The 7,612-nt window shown below is 40.1% G+C and overlaps 1 long non-coding RNA gene across 6 annotated transcripts; it reads left to right on the top strand.

Annotated features, from left to right (window-relative positions):
* Positions 1–1,617: 1,617 nt before the first annotated feature.
* LOC119550475 lies at positions 1,618–5,876 on the top strand. Of its 6 annotated transcripts, none has more exons than XR_005219480.1 (6): positions 1,618–1,761; positions 2,869–3,040; positions 3,744–3,830; positions 3,893–4,001; positions 4,079–4,157; positions 4,218–5,876. It is a non-coding gene; the product is annotated as an uncharacterized LOC119550475 (long non-coding RNA). The 6 variants fall into 6 exon arrangements; XR_005219478.1 differs by lacking the exon at positions 2,869–3,040 and having other exon boundaries at positions 1,655–1,761; positions 4,218–5,628; positions 5,697–5,876; XR_005219476.1 differs by lacking the exon at positions 2,869–3,040 and having other exon boundaries at positions 1,655–1,761.
* The last annotated feature ends 1,736 nt before the right edge of the window (positions 5,877–7,612 follow it).

Below are 7,612 nucleotides of genomic sequence, written 5' to 3'. Positions count from 1 at the left end.
GATACTTTGCAAAATATTAATATCAATTATGAAAAGTATCATAACGTAATTTTCTTTCTGTACAATATAGTTATCTATATCACTGTTCTTCATAGCGATTCTTGAAGCTATCATAATTTAATATAGTTATCTATTCCCCGGTCCCTCATAGCGAGTGGCCACTGTGTGGGACCCACTCGTACATGGCGACCGCAAGGCGATACCCCGAGAGAAGAGAAGTGAGCAGTCGGGCCACTTGTGTTTATCATCTCTCCCCTTTTTGTACAAATCATCAACTTAATTATGCTTATATTAAGGTTTTTATCTGCACGGCTGACTTTTCACATGGTAGGAAGGCAAGTGCCGGTAGCTCGAGTGCAACAACTCGACTTATTTGTTGGGGTCGGTCGGTCGGTTGGTCGACTCCGATCTGAGCCACTGTATCTGTATCTCGGCATCCGTATCTGCGCATCTCCGCCGAGCGTGTGTGTGAGTGTGTGTGCGTTTGTCAAGTGCACTCCTGGCTTATTTGCATATAGTAGGCACTTTGGTAATTGAATTCAGTTAGCCACCGCAAAAAGATGGGACTCACGCGCACGCTTGATTGGGGCAACAGACCCTTATAATGTGTTGACTGCCTATGACTGTGCCTGGCGAGCTGGAAGGTGGAAAATGGAAACTGGAAACTAAAGACCGTGGGCCCGGATCGCTCGTCTTATGATTAAGTCGGGCCTCCGGACGGGGCCACAATTAAGCAGAACCTTTCTAGGCACTCCAAAACGAAACTACAGTTACAAAAGCGGAGAAGGAGCCAAGTGCTTGGGCCAACAAAACAATATGCAAATGCCGATGAATGAATTCCAATTAGGCAAAAAGACGATGAGAATGACGCACGAGTGTTGGTAAAAACAAAATATCCACTGGATGTGCGTGTGCTTGAATTTTCAAATACGATTGCACACAGTCATAAATAATTTTTCTAACGAACCATCGTGGACCTGAGCAATCAATGACTAAAATTGTAAGCAGCAATTCCAAACCAGAGTCATATGGGTAAACATAAATAAAGGGGATATTGCTTGGCATTGAATATTAAATACCCTGAATTTCAAAAATATAACAAGAAATAAGGAATAGTCCAGGGCTCCGACTATCAGATACCCGTTAATCAGCTAAGATATGCAAGCAGCAATGCGGCTTTTTCCGAGAATGCAGGGCGCCACCTATCGGCGATTACAATATTTGGTCACAACTTCTCAATGAATGGTCCGATTTTAACGTTGTGTAAATATATATTGATACTCAAAACAAAGTCCCATTTACACATCACATAATCTTTCAAAAAGTAGGTAATATTTTGGTTTTCATTATAAGTAAATGCCGAAAATTGGTTATAAGGTAAAAAGAACTAAAATGTATTTTCTAAAATGTTTCTAAAATAAATATTGCTCACGGCCGATAAAATGTTACAGAGTTGCCATGCCCTTTTAGGGAAATTGGGTGACAACACTGTTTTTCAGCAGATAGGTTTTATCGAACAAAAATTGCAATCGCAGCAACCCGATTGATTTGTGAAAAAATTTGACGTTCGACAATTCAGTACCACATTTCACATTAATAAAATTGATCTCAGGCTGTGAACACTTGTCGTGACTAAATTATTTTTCCTCGCGCGATGCCAAGTCCGTCGAAAGTCGAATTGTTTATTTCGTCGTGGGACATTCTATAATACATTTGCGATGAATCAGGAGCTAAGGAACTTGTAATATTTTATTTTTCATTGTAAGTAAATGCCGAAAATTCGTTATAAGGTAAAAGAAACTAAAATATATTTTCTAAAATGTTTTTAAAATAAATATTGCTCACGGCCGATAAAATGTTACAGAGTTGTCATGCCCTTTTAGGGAAATTGGGTGACAACTCTGGTTTCATAGAACTAAAATTGCAATCGCAGCAACCCGATTGATTTGGGAAAAATCTTGATGTCCGACAATTCAGTACGACATTTCACATTAATAAAATTGATTTCAAGCTGTGAACACTTGTCGTGACTAAATTATTTTTCCTCGCGCGATGCCAAGTCCGTCGAAAGTCGAATTGTTTATTTCGTCGTGGCCCATTCTATAATACATTTGCGATGACTCGGGAGCTAAGGAACTTGTTCTGAAATCCTCCTATAGTTTCCGAGATAATTATGAGGTAATATTTTAATTTTCATTGTAAGTAAATGCCGAAAATTCGTGAACACGTGAAATGTTTCTAAAATAAATATTGCTCACGGCCGATAAAATGTTACAGAGTTGTCATGCCCTTTTAGGGAAATTGGGTGACAACTCTGGTTTTCAACAGATAGGTTTTATCGAACAAAAATTGCAATCGCAGCAACCCGATTGATTTGTGAAAATTCTCGACGTCCGACAATTCAGTACCACATTTTACATTAATAAAATTGATTTCAAGCTGTGAACACTTGTCGTGACTAAATTATTTTTCCTCGCGCGATGCCAAGTCCGTCAAAAGTCGAATTGTTTTTTTTTTGTCGTGGCACATTCTATAATACATTTGCGATGAATCAGAAGCTAAGGAACTTGTATCTGAAATCCTCCTATAGTTTCCGAGATAATTATGAGGTAATATTTTAATTTTCATTGTAAGTAAATGCCGAAAATTCGTGAACACGTGAAATGTTTCTAAAATAAATATTGCTCACGGCCGATAAAATGTTACAGAGTTGTCATGCCCTTTTAGGGAAATTGGGTGACAACTCTGGTTTTCAACAGATAAGTTTTATCGAACGAAATTGCAATCGGAGAAACCCGATTGATTTGTAAAAAAAATTGACGTTCGACAATTCAGTACCACATTTCACATTAATAAAATTGATCTCAGGCTGTGAACACTTGTCCGGACTAAATTATTTTTCCTCGCGCGATGCCAAGTCCGTCGAAAGTCGAATTGTTTATTTCGTCGTGGCACATTCTATAATACATTTGCGATGAATCAGAAGCTAAGGAACTTGTATCTGAAATCCTCCTATGGTTTCCGAGATAATTATTATCAGGTAATATTTTAATTTTCATTGTAAGTAAATGCCGAAAATTTGTTATGAGGTAAAAGGTACTAAAATATATTTTCTAAAATGTTTTTAAAATAAATATTGCTCACGGCCGATAAAATGTTATAGAGTTGCCATGCCCTTTTAGGGAAATTGGGTGACAACTCTGGTTTTCAGCAGATAGGTTTTATCGAACAAAAATTGCAATCGCAGCAACCCGATTGATTTGTGAAAATTCTCGACGTCCGACAATTCAGTACCACATTTTACATTAATAAAATTGATTTCAAGCTGTGAACACTTGTCCTGACTAAATTATTTTTCCTCGCGCGATGCCAAGTCCGTCGAAAGTGGAATTGTTTATTTCGTCGTGGCACATTCTATAATACATTTGCGATGAATCAGGAGATAAGGAACTTGTTCTGAAATCCTCCTATAGTTTCCGAGATAATTATGAGGTAATATTTTAATTTTCATTGTAAGCAAATGCCGAAAATTCGTTATAAGGTAAAAAAAACTAAAATATATTTTCTTAAATGTTTTTATAATAAATATTGCTCACGGCCGATAAAATGGGTGACAACTCTGGTTCTCAGCACATAGGCTTTATCGAACTAAAATTGCAATCGCAGCAACCCGTTTGATTTGTGAAAAAATTTGACGTCCGACAATTCAGTACGACATTTCACATTTATAAAATTGATTTCAGGCTGTGAACACTTGTCGTGACTAAATTATTTTTCCTCGCGCGATGCCAAGTCCATCGAAAGTCGAATTGTTTACTCCGTCGTAACAGGTAAGACCTGCCTCATATTCTTCTGACGCGGAGGACACGGAATTTACGAATCTCTTGTTTAGCAACGAAATGCTCCAGAATATTCTTTCGGATGACGGTGAAGAGCCCTAAGAATATGACGACCACGAAGGGTCAGATAAAGCGAAGAAGGAATTCCAAGTTTTTTGACAGGTAGGAACGGAACAAAATTTCATTTATTGCTGAGCTGCTAAAATTTTTTACATTGAAATGGGTTTTCTTATATTTAGGGCCCAAATGCCTGTAGAAGATTCAGAAATAAATGAAGCCTTAAAATCAGACACCTTCGTCCGAACTCCTTCCGTCCTGGTAAGCCATATTTAGTAAATTAGGCGAAAACTGCTAGTCATTTCATTACAACCATTTCAGTGTTCCGATCCTAGAACCGTCGCCCTGCAAGTTTTGTGTGCAGGGTGTCGCTTTGAAGTTGGCCAGCCAGGGGAGCTCTGAACCCATTCAATTAGATCCGTCGAGCAGCTAATGCCACCTCCTAGATCATCTAGGGTACTCAAGGCCCTACGTTTACCGACCCAGAACAAGTTGAACCTCGCAAAGTTGATGCTGTGGAGCCGGAGTTCGAGAAAACGAGTGCACGGTGAAGTGTTTCTGGAAACTTTCTGGAGACTTTGGCTGTAGACCCAGTTGAAGAAATGCAATGAACGATCCTAGACCATCAGATACTCTGATTCCTGATTTTCCTGAACATTGGGGCTCATCAGCACCTTTTCGATCTCGCTTTCAAAGCCAACGGCTTCTGGTTCTGCGAATGTTGGGCTTGGAATTCATCCCCCAAAGCCCCAAGATGAGTCAGAAGCTCAGGAGTGGCTACAATATTGTAGTAAGACCATCCAGAATCAGTTGCCGGGAGCAGCAGTTGCTGGATGACGGTCTTACTACACTTTTGAAGCCACTCCTGAATCTTACTCATCTTGGGGCCTTGGAGGGACGGATCCCAAGCCAACATCCGCAAAACCAAGAATCCTTGGCCTTGAAAGTGAGTTGCCCAAGGAGCAGATGAAGCCACAATGTTTAGGAAGGTCAGGAATCAGAGTGTCTGCTGGTGTAGGATCTTTCAGTTGCATTTCTTTAACTGGGTCTACAGCAGATGTCTCTGGACAGTTTCCAGGACCATTTCATTGTGCACTCGTTTCTCGGGCTTCGTCTCCACATCATCAACTGTGCGAGGTTTTACTTGTTATGGGTGGGTACCGTCGGGCTTTAAGTACCCTATATAAACTTGGTGGTCGCATAAGCTCCTCGTTGGATCCAATTGGGTGGGTTTTGAATTCCTCTGGTTGCCAAATTCAAATCCACACCCTGGACACTAAGCTTGTCGCACGAAGGAGTGCTCAGAGTGCCTCGGAGAATTAGTGGCAGAAAAGCTCCACAGTTCGACTCGAAGACTTCGAGGATATCGATGACCAAGTCATGACGGTACACAAGGATCCGCAAGCCAAAAGACTCGGCCAAAAGAACGCCATACTCAAGTCGGCAGAGCAATAACCAGTTTGTCAGGAGCAGTCCTTCCAGAAGATCTGGATCCTCAGACGTCCTACCAAACCTAAGAGCTGTAAGGAGAATAAGCAGTGTCGTCTTCAAAAGCGACATCGGTGTGATCGAAATGGGCCACTGACCGGAAGAAGTGAGAAAATGATGGCCCAAACCCTGGCCAAGACAGTGGGGAAGCTGAATTTCAAGGTCGATCCCTCCCACAAGCACCTGCACTTACGCCTCGTTTCCGCTGCCAACTTTCCCTGGAGCGTTAATGTGCAGGAATTTGGTAAGGCCCTCGTCCTTTTCTTCAAACTGTTCCTACGTAAGACGAACTTAATCTATCATGTGAACAAGGAAATGCCCGGTGTATTAGCCAGACTTTGTTTCGGGAAATTTCCAGTTTTTTGCCATGACTGCGGCTGAGGAGAATAAAATGCTGAAGAAACTGTTCCTGCTATCGGCCAGCTTTTGAAAAGGATCCAAAGACACAAATGTACAACTGTTCGATGTTTAATAAACAATTCATTTTCATAATTCTGAGTAGAGTCCTTGGTTATATGAAAATATCACATCGTGATTTTTTGGTGCTCCGATTTTATTCAAAACAATAGAAAACGCTATCTTAGCGTTATACGGTTAGATAGACATGACTAGATCGACTCGGCTAGTGATCCTGATTTAGAACATATATGCTTTACAGGGTCAAAAAAACTTGCTTCTACCTGTTACATACTTTCCGATGATTAATATACCCTTTTACTCTACGAGTAAGGGTTATAAAAACATTTCAAAAAGGTCTATGGTGGAAATAGGTTCTTAAACTTCATTAAAAATATAAATTTTCAATACACCACTTTAAAAGAATATGTGATTTTATGTTTGATAAGCAATCTTTTTTTATTGATACATTGGTAATTGACATACCTTAACCTTTGCCTAACTGCAACCTTTTCAATTTGGTACCCTAGCTTATCTTGATCAGGAAAAGGTCTGTATCTTCCTATCCTTCCTGCATCAAGGAACCATATTCCCTTTGGCAGCCTGTGCCAGGGTGTTCAATATGAAACATGTCATAAATTATGTATGCATCCATAAGATATTCAAACTATTGCACAAGTGCCTCATTGTGAATGGATGTGAGTGGGGAAAAAGAGAGGTCTCCGAGCACTAATTGACCAAAACGGACCACCAACCGACCAGCAAAACCGACACGTAGCCCCTGTCATTAGAATGGCTCTCGGAGTCCCCCGCCCAGAGTTCCTTTATTTCCAAAAGGATGACAAACTGCAACGTGACTGCAGGTGGATGCACGTGGGCGTCGGTTGGCCCTAAGTTGCATAACTCTGCTGTGGCTTTAACCATTGTTTGACAATATTCAACATGACAATTGTGTCGTGCGCATAATTACACTTGTCAATATAAAATGGGTTAAGATTTCATAAGATGTGCTGCCAACCAGGCGCACTGGCACTCACTGATTAAAGCTGCATGCCCCACTCGATTCGACAGGCACTTCCTCCACGACACGACAAGCTAATTGAAATTTCATTAGCGTTGGCCCAGGCATCGAGAGGAACCTGGGGCTCTAGTAATAATTTGTAATTTATTATTAATAATTCTTAGCACTCGAAGGCAGCTTGTGGTTGCCACAGCGCTGATAAGAATGCAAGAGAGCTGTAATTTCACTGGAAGTATTATCAATGATCAGCATTTTGGGTGGAAAGCATGTCAGAGGGAAATTGAAGTTGTGTTTCGGCTGATATGAGCTACTGAAAAAATAAGAAAAGCCAAGCTGATAGGAAATGCCCAATAAGTTAGAGCAGATGTATAGTTTCGGAGAAAATGCTGAAGATTTTATAAAAATATTCGGCGGACCATTGCTAGATCTTTTTAAGGTACTATGTCAAACTAAAAGTTATGTAAGTATTCTTAAATTATTTGTATAAATGCATTCCTAAGCCAATTTTTATACTTGGTTGCTTAAAAATATTTAAAAGATAGTATTTTAATATTAAACAAAATAGGAAGGGATTATAACTATTGGTTTATAATGGATGGTGGTTAAGGCTTAAAGGTGCTAAGCAGAATTGGTGTTATTCTCTTAAAGAAGATCTTGAGTATTACCACAAAACAATCACACGTATTCGAACTCGTGCCGGTTTCAAGCAACCTGGAGAGTTAAATCTGAGGGACTGGAAAATGCAATCACACCAAGCCGAACCAAAAGCAATCCGAATCACCCAAACACCCGCAATCTCACACACGTCGCC

Source organism: Drosophila subpulchrella, chromosome 2R (genome assembly GCF_014743375.2).
Source record: "Drosophila subpulchrella strain 33 F10 #4 breed RU33 chromosome 2R, RU_Dsub_v1.1 Primary Assembly, whole genome shotgun sequence".
NCBI classification, from domain to species: domain Eukaryota; kingdom Metazoa; phylum Arthropoda; class Insecta; order Diptera; family Drosophilidae; genus Drosophila; species Drosophila subpulchrella.
The sequence above is the reverse complement of the archived record's forward strand: the minus strand, read 5'-3'. Positions and strand labels throughout refer to the sequence as shown.